Source organism: Coloeus monedula (assembly GCF_965178545.1).
Source record: "Coloeus monedula genome assembly, chromosome: 3".
Taxonomy (NCBI): Eukaryota; Metazoa; Chordata; class Aves; order Passeriformes; family Corvidae; genus Coloeus; species Coloeus monedula.
Window position 1 is genome coordinate 43,243,706 of NC_138783.1, and position 12,195 is coordinate 43,255,900.

At 38.5% G+C, this 12,195-nt stretch overlaps 1 protein-coding gene across 1 annotated transcript in view; it reads right to left on the minus strand.

Moving 5' to 3' along the window:
- The window catches only part of GUCY1A2 (guanylate cyclase 1 soluble subunit alpha 2), a gene marked incomplete at its 5' end in the record, with an annotated part of 141,172 nt that overhangs the window by 49,326 nt on the left and 79,651 nt on the right, over positions 1-12,195 (minus strand). The gene's annotated exons all lie outside the window — the stretch shown is intronic.

Here is a 12,195-nt window from a genome sequence, read left to right on the forward strand (position 1 = left end):
AATATTTGTTCAAGGCTTCTCTTCCTCAAGAAAAGGTTCATGTTTGATGAAAAATGTATTATGCTGCTCAATTTTTTTTGTGTGTGTTTTCCATTGACATATACGGATAACCTATATAAGTGGATCATACACATAAAGTTTAGATAGAATAACCAGACTTAGATATTCTTCAGCCATGTCTTGATTTCTTACCCTTCTTTTTATAGAGTAACAGATGTTTCTTCCAACTGAATTGAGTTTCCATATGCATCAAATCCTGCTTGTGGTCTCCCCCCTTTCTGTTATTTTAATCACCAGAAATATTTATTTCTGCTTAAGTAAGTATGTGTTCGTAATCACTGTAATTTTAAGTTGGCAAGGAAACTTGGAATATTAAATAATTTCTCTGTGCTCCACACCCTGTTTACAGACAGTGTACAAAGTGTATATGCTATATTTAGCTGAAGAGAAGATCATTACTAAATTGTTTCTTATCACATATGAGTAATCTGCCAATAGACTGAAACTATCCTACTGCTGGGAGATACTCTGTAAAACTTTTTTTTATGAAATTGAGATAATAACAGATAGCAGTTGTAATTATATCAGTTTCCTCTTAAAGAGCTTGAGAGTGAAGAAAACAGAAATAATGAGCAGGGAATGGGGTAACAGTTTAGCTAATTGAAGTTTTAATGCTCTTCTGTTCATCACTTAACTATTCTCTCTGAGAAAACTAACTTTTCTAGTTTGTTTGTGGGTCTTTTTTTTTATCTGCACTGAAGAGCATTATTCTCCATCTTAACCTGCCTCTCCATTTGCCTGTTGCCTATGCATGTTTACCCTCTCCCACCCAAATACAGACACAGCATTCTCGGTGCATAAAATGCGTACTGAGTAGTTAACACTTTTCAAAATACAGTATGTAAAAAAAAAATCTATAATTTTAAAATTTATCTTTTGTAACAAAATCTGTGGGGTGTTTTTCCTGATAATGACATTATTTGCACCTGCGTCAACCTACAGTTGATACCAAACTGGGGGGACAGTTCAATTGTCAATTTGCTCTAGGGCAGGGCTGCCATCCTGAGTGACATGTACAGGCAGGATTAATTGGAAGCTAATGAAATTCAGGAAGGACATGTGCAAAGTCCTGTTCCTGGGAAAGAATTTCTCTGGAACTGATACAGCCAACTTCCTGAAGAGCAGCTCTTTGAGAGAGACCCTGGGGGTCATGCTGGACAGTAAAAGGCACATGGGCCAGCAATGAGTCCTGGGAACACAGCCAGCCAATGATAACCTGGATGTATGAACAGAGACCAGGGGAAGTGCCAATCATCCCCTATCACACCCAATCATGTCCACATCCAGTCTGGCGCTCCTCAGTACAAGACAGAGATTGATAAACTGGATCCAACTCAGTAGGGGCCAGCAAGGTGATGGGGGCTGCAGCACCTGGGAAAAGGGGCTGGGAGAGCTGAGCTTGTCCAGACTGGAGCAGAGATGGTTTCATGGCACTTGAGGGAATAGAGGTGGGCTCTCCACAGCAATGGAGGGTGACAGAGCAAGAGACAAAAACAACATCAGCGTCCTTATGGATTAGGAAACAGGGAAACCTGTGAAACTTACTGACAACAAGGTCTTACTCAGATAAAAAGAAGCTTTTTAAAGCAATCAAACCTCTAAAGACAGTGAAGATTTTCATAGATGCTTCAGCAAATACGGGGATAAGGAACATAATCTTTTTATTTTGCGGCATAAATCTCAAAATGAAAATGCTAGAAAGAAGTTTGCTATATATACCTGACATTTCATAAGTAACTCACGAGGCATCTTGTATTTCTTCAAGCAGCCACATTCAGTACTATCAAGAATGGCCCATCATAATGCACTGGTTTGGCAGATTCTACTGTAATCCAAGCTTAAACTATATGTTATGCCCTGTTCCCAAATATAGCTATTAGTTATGTTACTAATTGTTTCAATGGGAGTGCACAATGATGAGGTGTTTTGACAAGAATCATGACATCCATTTGTATGATTTCTAGAAAGTCAAGCTTTGAATTAATCAGTACAGTATTGTAAGGGATCCTATTGAGAGACAACAGAATATCCATGCTCAGTGGTGATGGGAGTTACTCCAGTGGCACTATAACAAAAAGCAAAGAAAGTAGGAAAGAAACAACTTGGGTTGATGCTGATTGTATGAGAGAAATTTAAATGCAGTGAAAATTCCTTTCGGTCAGTTAAAATACACTTTGTGCATTAACCATAACATGGCATCAAAGTATAACATGATTAAATAAATAAAGCACATGAAAAGTAGATGACAATAGCAGGGAAGAAGCAATATTTCAGCCATACAGACTGAAAGTTACTAAGATGTAGCAGCTGTAATCTACACAGGTGAGATTGAGTTCACCTAACCAGAAATATGTCTAATAGAGCAATTTGAATATGAGTTATTCATTCTCAGTTCTCTTCATAATCAATGGACTGAATGGGAACTCCTGCAGTCATCTGACCTGTGCTAAGAATCTCCCTCAGAAAAAAATAAATCTCACATTTAAAAAATTCACACCCTATAAAATCAAACTTTCCTTTGTTGCCTGTGAGGATAAGTCTAAATTACTAACTCTATGCTATAATTAGCATAGTTTCACCTCTACCTCAGAACTGTAGAAAAGAAAGAATTAACAGGACAATGTGAAGAGGCAGAAGGGCAGATTGAACTTGGAAGATCACAGAGGCAGGTCAATTTTAGAAGAAGGACATGGAAAGTTCATGGAAATCAAACAGTTCTTTAGGAATGCTAATCTCTACATTGTTTGATGAACCAGTGGAAAACCTTTCTACACTTCACAGCTAAGTTTCCTTTCCAGTCTTTGAGATTAATTCAGAACAGCATTTATTGGAGGTATGAACCTTAAGTGATTCTTATGACATCAGCAACAAAATCAATGCCTTCTAGCGTATTCATTTTGATTTGAAGATTTCATTTCTTAAGGAGCAAAGTCAGAGTAAGTTCGATAGGTACTCCTCAGCCTAGACTTACTGGAGCACATCTAAACTTCCAGCACACCCAGGCTGCATTTCCATGGTAGCATATAAATATAAAAGGAGATGGTTTTGTAAGTTTCATCCCAGCATGAAGCCAAAATGCAGGATGTGAGTGGACATGGCACTGGAAATTATCAGGAACTACAGTAAAGACCTATGCCTTCACAAAATGTTCATTATCCTGTTTATCCATATTTCATTCCATATGCAAGACTGAACTATACAGTACCTCAAAACCATGCATTTGTTTCACCAAAGCTGAAATGTCTTCCCTCTAAAGGAATACAGTGAAATTCAGCCTTAATATGAAATTCTTGCAAGTATCACTGTAAAGGAAACCTTTGAAGATACTAGTATCTCCCAAAGGGCCTTTCTTTCACCTGTTTTCTGCCCTAAGTTGTACAGCACGAGAATAAGGAAAAGGCTGTGGTATATGGCAAAGTGGTGCTTCAGACTTATCATTTGGGCTTCATTATTCCTGTCCATGACTTCTAGTCCAGCAGCAAGCAGGACACTTTTTAAACTGGGACGAAGACTGAAGAAAATGGAGATTCTCTCCATTTTAATTTTAAGTCAGCAATCTCAGCAGTCATCACAGGAACAATTTATTTGATATCCATATTCTACCCCAAGATGTCATTGACATCTCCCGTATTTCCTTCTACCCAAATCGTTCTCTCTATATCTCTGCAGATCACTAACTATCTTACAACATTCTCATTCATGATGGAACTCACATTTATCAAGTGTCAGTCACACAAAAATGAAGCTTCAATTCCATCTGCTCATCTATACTCTTTCTACAGTACCTGAAGAGAAAAGTGAATTTTCAGGGCATGATGCATTCCATCCTGAATTCTGTAAAGCTCTTTTTTTCCCAAATAGTACAGCAGGATGCAAATGTGTGTATCTTTGCTTAATTGCCTGCTTCCATGCCCAGACTGTCATTTGATATGGAAGACCCTTCCCATGTTGTCATCAGCATGCTTTTCTGGGCATTGGCTGAAAAACAGATTTATGTGGGCCACAGGCTTAGTTTGTGAAACTCTCAGAAGACTCTAGGGGAGCTCCATGCCTTTGAAAGTGCACCACAGTGGGCATGTTCCTGCTCCCACAACGTACCCCAAGCCAAGAAAAGGGCTGCATGAGTGTGCTGACTGCTAGTGCTATGATACCATTTGTCAGCACAACAGCAAGATCCTGTTTAGCTCAAAAAGTTCTGGACCTTGGCATGCATATTCTGGCATGCAGGTCAGGGGATGTTATTCATCACTAAGTGGAGGGAGAGCAGATGTGAAGTATTTTGGGCAGCTTACGGTACAAAGACTTGAACAAGTCATTTACTCTAAAATACAGATTCTAAGGAAAGAAATAGCAAATAAACATGCCGGAGAGAAACCAGATAAGGTTATTTCCCTGAGACATTAAGTGTGTGTGCTCTTTCTCTGGAGGTGGTGTTAAGTACAGTTCCAAAAAGCCTCCTCTGAGCTTGGCCAAGGGATTTTTGATCCTGAGGTAGTTCTAGATCCACATTTCTGTCTACATAGCAAAGAGTGAATACTGTCCTTTCTCAAATTAATCAAAACCTGTTTGGTTTTTTGCTGTTGTGTGAATACCAATTAAGGCCTAATTCTGTTTACATTTTGAAGTTTTCTCTATGTTTTTTCTACTGCTAAGATTTGTCAGAAAAGCCTTGAAACGGCTGAATTTTGCAGCACTGTGAAGCTTAACAATATTAGTCAGCAGTAAAGCAGTATTTATAGGTTTCCAAATCTCTGGTATATTATAAAAAACTTTCTTCTTTGGAAAGGATTTTAAAGTTTTCAAGATAGGATTTGAGAACACACTTGTTCTCAAACAATGTCCTTCAGCTCCTACTTAGTGTTTCACTCTCTTAGGTTCTGTTTTTAATGTTTTCAAAATCAACTCCTAGGCAGTGAAATCTTATGCCCAAGTTTCAAGGTAACTTTGCAACACTTTTACAACGTGACATTATGGTTCTTGACTTCAGGAAAACACCTCCCATGTGAGAAGGGGTGGATTACAGATGTCAACCTATGAAGTTCAGAATTCTGTTCTTCTTGTAAAGCTCATTTTTTAAAAGAAGTGACTTCCTATAAAACCAACTTCCTTTCCCAGGAGCCTAATTAAGAAAAAATTGCTCTTACCAGGCCTGGGGGCATCTTATTTTTAGTGAGTTTAATGATGTTACATACTGGCAAGTTCAGGAGCATTTTGCTAGAAGAGCTGTGTTTGAACTCTTTCTATAGCACCTACTTAGCAGTCTTAGGCACAGATTTTCAGCATGCAATATGTGGAGGAACTCTTTCATCTACACTGTAACTCAGAGTGCTACTTCCTCTACAGAAGTAAAAAGACAAATAGTACTTGCTGTGTAGAATTACTACCTAGTATTTTAAAAGAGGGCTTTTTTTCACTCGTTGAAAGACAGTCATGCCAGAAGACTTGCGGTCTACATGACATCAAAATCAGGTTTGCACACAACAGCCACGGAATACAAAAGTCATAATGCATAAATTATTTCTCTCTTCTGTAGGCAAATACGAAATTGCAAAAATCAAATCAATTATCTCTGATGAATAGAAAACATCCTGGCTGGCATTCTGCCTTAATGCAATGTCAAAGTACAGAACTGTTCAACAAAATAAGAAAATATTAAAATAATAATGTATGACATAAGGCACACATTTCAGTTTAATGTCCTTCTCCAGATGGAAGAGTGGTCTTAATTTGCTATAGGTATCCCCAGTATTTAACCCCCTAGTGAACCACAGTATCTTCCTCAAGGTTACACAAGCTTTAATTTCTGTGTCCTGAAATTCATATGTTGTCTAGTTCCTATTAACTTACTTAAGTATCCTCCATGTCCACTTCAATAATTTAATAAATTAAGGTACAGCTATGAATGCTATTTGCATGAATGAAAATGTTGCATCTTGGTATATAAAAGTCCAGCCATATGTTGTCACAGCTGTGCTATGTATCCTCCAGATCTAGCACAACACCAGACTGCTTAAAAATTACAAGAGCCAAAGCAGAGGGAAAGTGAAATTAGTTTTCTCCAGTCCCTCAGAGGTTCTTAAATTTAGAAGGCGGAAAAACTTGACAGAATAAAACAAAGGACATAGCATCAGGGAGACCTGTGTGCTACAAGAGGGAATGCCCTTAGCCATGGTTCCTGCCTAGCCATAGAATGTGGGCTCGCTCCCCAATATGGAGCAGAGGGGACACCCTTCCTGGCTCTATTCAAGTTAAAGGTCAGCTTATAGCCAGGCTTCACATACAAACTGAGGGCTTGGAAAGTGCTCCCAGGACCTGTAAGCTGGACATAGATTCTAAGGCTCCCATGCAACTTGAGAGAAATGGACCAGGGCAGTTAAAAACAAATGTGTGCTTTCCAGATAAGAGAAAAGTTAAAGGAGAGAGACAAAAAAAAAAGAAAAAAAAGAAAAATAGAAGGAATTATATACAAGTATGGTATTCCTGAAGAAGCAGAGAAGTAGTTATATACAGAAACAGAAGTCCTAGGCCCTTTAGAGGATTCTTGGGTGATGTATTGCAGGAGAACATGCACAGATGTTTTAGTGCTTTGTGCAGGGCTGTATGTTTATAAAGCAAAGAATAACTCCTCTGGAGCCTGAGTGTCTGTTTGCTTCATTTGCAGATCTCCCTAAAGACAGAAAGTGTAAATTGTCCACAAGGCTGGAGAAAAATACGTGCTTGAAGTAAAGGGAAGTCTTAAGTTCTTGGGTGGTGTGTTAACCAGATCTGCAGGGAAAATCCATGGAACCTTTTGTGTTTCTTTTTTTTTTTTTAAGGTTTGTTTTTTTTTCCCCTTAACCCAAGAACAGTTCTGAGTTCCCCAAAGAGACAGCTGCCCCAGCTTTGCTCTAACTTCATATTGGAGTGAGATGCCAGTGTGCCATCAAGTCCACATATGGGCAAAGAGTCCCAGGAGGAGAAAGTGTCATTGCCTGCTCAAAGACAGAAGAAAGAAGGTTCAGGAACCCTCTGTGGTGGGACCCAAACAGAGCAGTGTGCAGCAGGCAGCTCTAACAGGCTGGGTGGCACCACAGAGAGAGCGAGCTTCTGGGCAATGGAAATTTTTTTCTATTACCCATTTTCATCTGTTACACATTCAAAACCTGTTGACTTTAAACTATCAGGAAGAAGCAACACCTACTGCACTGATAATCCTCTGAACTGCCCCATTCCATTTTAAAAAAAATATTTTATGTGCAATACATGTAAGAGTATCACTATCATTTTACATATCTTAATTGCACTTCCTGCCTTTTGCAAATGCCTAAGCTGAAGTTTAGAATTTAAAAACTTCTCAAAACGGCCATGTATTTGTACTGAACTTAAAAGGTTATAACTGGACAGAAAGTTGGCAGAAATAGTGGCTGTAGATTGTACAGGAAAACCTGGGGACTATGTTTTTTAACTTATGAAACATAAAGCCTGGAAAACTTCAGAATAGTCTGAAACTCATGACCCTGTTTATTGAAGTATTCTTTAGTCATTATAGCACTGATAATAAGGTCAAGAACATGTATTTGGATACAAGATGTATTAGTTCTCAAGAGGGGACAGTCATGGCACTGAGAATGTACTGGTATTTTCTGTAAAATGAATACAGATTTCTGCAACTTAAACTACCAGTACAGAAATGTAAAGCGATATTCTTAGAAAATGGGAGTTTAAAATTAGGTTCCTGAAAGCATTGTATCACAACCTAAACAAAACCGGTGAGTATCAGTCTTGAATAATTGCAGGACAGTCCAGATTTGCCATCATTTTTCAGTCTCAGGTCTTTACAATGAGCAAACATTAAGGCTGTAGACAGTGTTAGGCATATAAAATCAGAAAACAAAGATCTAACATGCTAAGTGAATTGTGTTGCCAGGAATAAAAGCCCAAGGAAGCTGTGTGGTACCACTCAGAGAGAGTGCCAGTTTAACCAAATAATGAAACCAAAAAGAAAACAGAAATTCATATAACAACGTTGTGGATTCTGACTGTAAAATTAATGTATGTAAGTATATTGTCTTATATAAATACTCAATAAACTTTCAATTAAAATTTTTACAACGAAGATGTATAGCAAAGAAATACAAAGATGTATAGCAGCTGACCACAGTTTTCAAGAAACATTTAGGACTCTCTGCTTAGACATGGAAAGTGGGACTTAGCACCTCACAGAAAGTGAAGTATAGTGTCAAGGAAAATCTGCAATGTCTTCAAGGGCAAATGCTGCCCTATTTAGAGAAAGGACAAAGAAACTAACACCTACAGGATCAGGTCTGGTTCTGCTCTGTTTGGCTTGACATTACCAAGCCAACATATATAGCCACACAGTCACTGCACACAGAGCCAAAAAAACATGCACAGTAAATGCTGCCTTTACACAGTAGTTAAAGGGTGCACAGGGGAAATGTTTCAGAAAGGAAACTGAGGGGAAAAGAGCTGAGAAAGCAGGCCTGCAAAGGCAGAAGGGATCAACAAGAAACAAATATTTTAAATGAGCCAATGTCAAATACATATTACATGAAGGACAAACAGAAGCTGTGGGAATATTAAGCAGGGAAGATTTCAGACTGCAGGGTTAAGTTTTAAATGCCAGCTGCAGCATATCTAAATAGCTTATTTGATAAAGAGATGGCTTAACTGAAGCATCAGTACTTGGCTGACAAACAACAGGAACTCAGATGCAGAGAAAAACAGGTCAAAACAGACGGGCCAACAAGTACATATTTTACCCAAAGCCACAGCTTTCAAAACTTACTGAGATATCTCTCCCGTGACTTCTGCTCCTGGAGTCCATGTTTCTACTTGCATGTCCACAAACACCAGCCTGCCAAGCATCTGCAGCTACACTGCTCTGAACTGCACTCCCTGCTTGACAGCATCTTTTTTTCCCATTCCTCAACTCCAAACCAAATATAATTAGCTTGGAGAGTCAGCAGCACCAGTTTCCAAATCCATCACCAGGTCTCAGGTCTTTCACCTCCTTGCCCTTCTGTGATTATCACAAATATGTCCATCCTAATCTTTTCACCAAGGGTGTATGTCAGCAGATTCTTTCCCAGGTTTCACTCTCTAAAACACAGATTCTTCTAGATTGCTAAAACTGTCACCCAGGCTCATAACACCGTGCATCTCAATTATGGCAATGTTCTCCCTCAGCCTCGACAAATGTAATCTGTCATCACTGGTATCCATTCAAAATGCTGCCATGAAATTCATTTTCTGAGCCCATCATCTGTCTGTGTCATTCCTAACTGTGCCTCCATCCATTGGATAAGCTTTCCCTACCTCATCAGTTATAACTACCTACTTTGATTCTCAAGAAATTTCAAAGTCTAACTCATCACCCTTCAGCCCTCTCCAAGCATTTTTAGTCTGTATCACAGACAGCTGTGTAACAGCTCATTATGCTTGTCCTCTATGTCTGGCTAGTTAAATGTGAGGATCTTTGCTCTTTCTGTGCCATTATTTCTCTATAAATGAAAATATTATGTTCATTGTCCGAATCCAAGATTAGAAGCACTGAGGTTCTGAATACAAAATTCTGTAACAGTAAAGCTGGGTAAATTATTTACAGCATGGAACTTATTTATTGAATTTTGCTTAATTTTCTGTTTACAAAATGGTGAATTTGGTATTCAGATGTACCCACCAAATAATCTTTGCAAATTATTCTTGCCATGCTGCTAAAAACCAAGCAAATTTAAAAATTGATGTATTTAGGTCACATAATAAATTTCTGTAGCCTAGTTACACAAGTATATCTTTGAGGTGGGCTCAGTACAAAGCCCACCAAAGTGGTGATTAAGTATCTAAAATTCACTACCTGACAATAACTTCTAAAATCATAATTGTTGCGATGGTGATCATTCCTAGCAATAAACTTTGCTTCCAGAATATCACCTGAAACAAATGAAAAAGATATAAACACACAACCTATTTTCATTTTAAAATGAAAATGTTTTCTTTCAAAAGGATTGCTATTTTATTTGAAGCCTGATTCTCTAGTGAAACAAAAATGGGTTCATTGCCTGAGTTTTTTCTTTCTGTAGTGCTAAACTGAGTCATTTTCACTTAACCCCTCAGATTTTTTTTTTAGATTTCTGGTTAAAAAAAAAAATAAAAAACATTTGGAGGGGAGAAAAAAAGGTGCATACAGCTCCAGAATAGCCACAGAGCACAGTACCTTGCTTATTAGTGGGTGGTGGTGGGCATCAGGGGACACGTAGGGAGGGTCCAGGGATGGGGGGAGTAGGGAGATAAAGAAAATTCAGGATGAAAGGATCTGAGAAGGAACTGCCTATATTATGGCAGCAACAGCGGAGAAAGGGTGTTAGAGCTGTAAGCCATTCTTCCATAGAAAAGCAGGTTTTATTAATACCTTTACTCACAGAATTACATGGCAGTCTTGACATGGAAGTGCTTATTCCTTTTAATGAATGCATAAATCTCATCTTGCCTATCTCAACAGCTATGACCTTATTTCACTGGTCAGGACAGTCTTCTCATAAAGTAACATCTTTCTAGCCACAGTAGCACAAAGCTAGGTGAAAGGCAGAAAGCCATGGTCTAAATGGTATAATATTCATGACCTATGCATAAATATTCCTCCTTAGTGTTCTCACAGGACTCAGCCAGCCTTCCTTACAGTCAGATCATAGAGTTTTGCATACTTTATATCCTATTCCCATGCAACCATAATTTTCAACAAAGAATGTTCTGAATGCTTCAAAACAGCTGAAATTAATCACCTGGGAACACAGCGAATACACCCATGTGAAGCATGTGAACACACAGCATGTGAAGCAGGGTTACTAGGTATCACTCCTGACTCTGGGTCAGAAGTTCCTCAAATCCTGTTCCCAGAGCTGGGTCCTAATCCAGTGCAGCAACATCAGACTAACACAAACTGAGATTGCACTCACCATCTTTTTTGACTATATCACTGTAACAGTTTTCAAATGAGGGCTGGTACCTTCCACTGCATTCGTGTCCCAACGTGGCCTTTGGCTTCTGAGCATTAGTAAAACAAAACCCTAACCCAGGAGCCCAACTTCTTTACAGTGTGCTTGTTTACTTTGGTAAAGTGCCCTGCCAACCTTTAGCTATACCATTTTCAGTTCTATCTGTGGTATGTGCTATAACGTTTCACCCCTGATTATTATTTAGGTGGGTAATAATTATTTTTCAATTCCTTTTAAAGTGCATTAAAGGCTAGAAATTAAAGGGGCAGCACACTTGTGAGATCTTTATCTCTGCAGCCTAACAAATACTGTATGAAACAGTTTGAAAACTGTTAGTTTGCAAACCTCAGACATATAATAAAGTCAACATATAATTTTACAACCACATTTCTTTTCTCTCGTGCATTAACATATAAAAAGAAACTTGCTCTATTTCTTCTATCAGAAAATTAAAGGTATTCCATATACAACACAGTCTGTAGGTTTCACAGGATAATTACACAGATAATATCTTCAGTGCATTTATTAAATTCTACCTCCCCTCTTTTTTCTCTCAGATACATACTGGACACCAAATCCATTTCAGAGAAGTGAAGATGAGTTCTCTAATGAGACCAACATGTGTGACACTTCCTTTGGAGCATGGCACACCAGGGCCATGTCCCATTCATTACACTGACTGTGCACGGACACCTGCTGTCCTCTTCCTGTTTTTCAGTGGAAGTTTCTTATAATAACTTTTTTTAGTGAATGCTCTGCTCCTTATGGAAAATTTTAGTTCTTTGAAGGGAAAGATAAATGCCTAAACCCTAAAGCATTCAAGTGGAAAGTGAGTGCCTCCCAGGAGCTGCAGCTTGGGTTAGGATTCATCACTGTGCACTTCTTCATCCTTAGGATGCTGTTGCTGATGTGTCATCTAAAGGAAATCAGGCTATCATACAGGAGATGTACATTTCTATAAGGAAATGGGAATATGAGGCCTATATTCCCATGGAAGTACCATGATGACAGTTTCATATTAAAGCATTTGAGTTTCAATGGTCATATTTCAGATTTGGGTTTTTTTGCACATAAAACAAAAATATTGCCTTCATATTTTTATAGGGAAGGTCTTCAATTTAGGAAGAAAGCTACCAGGATTCTT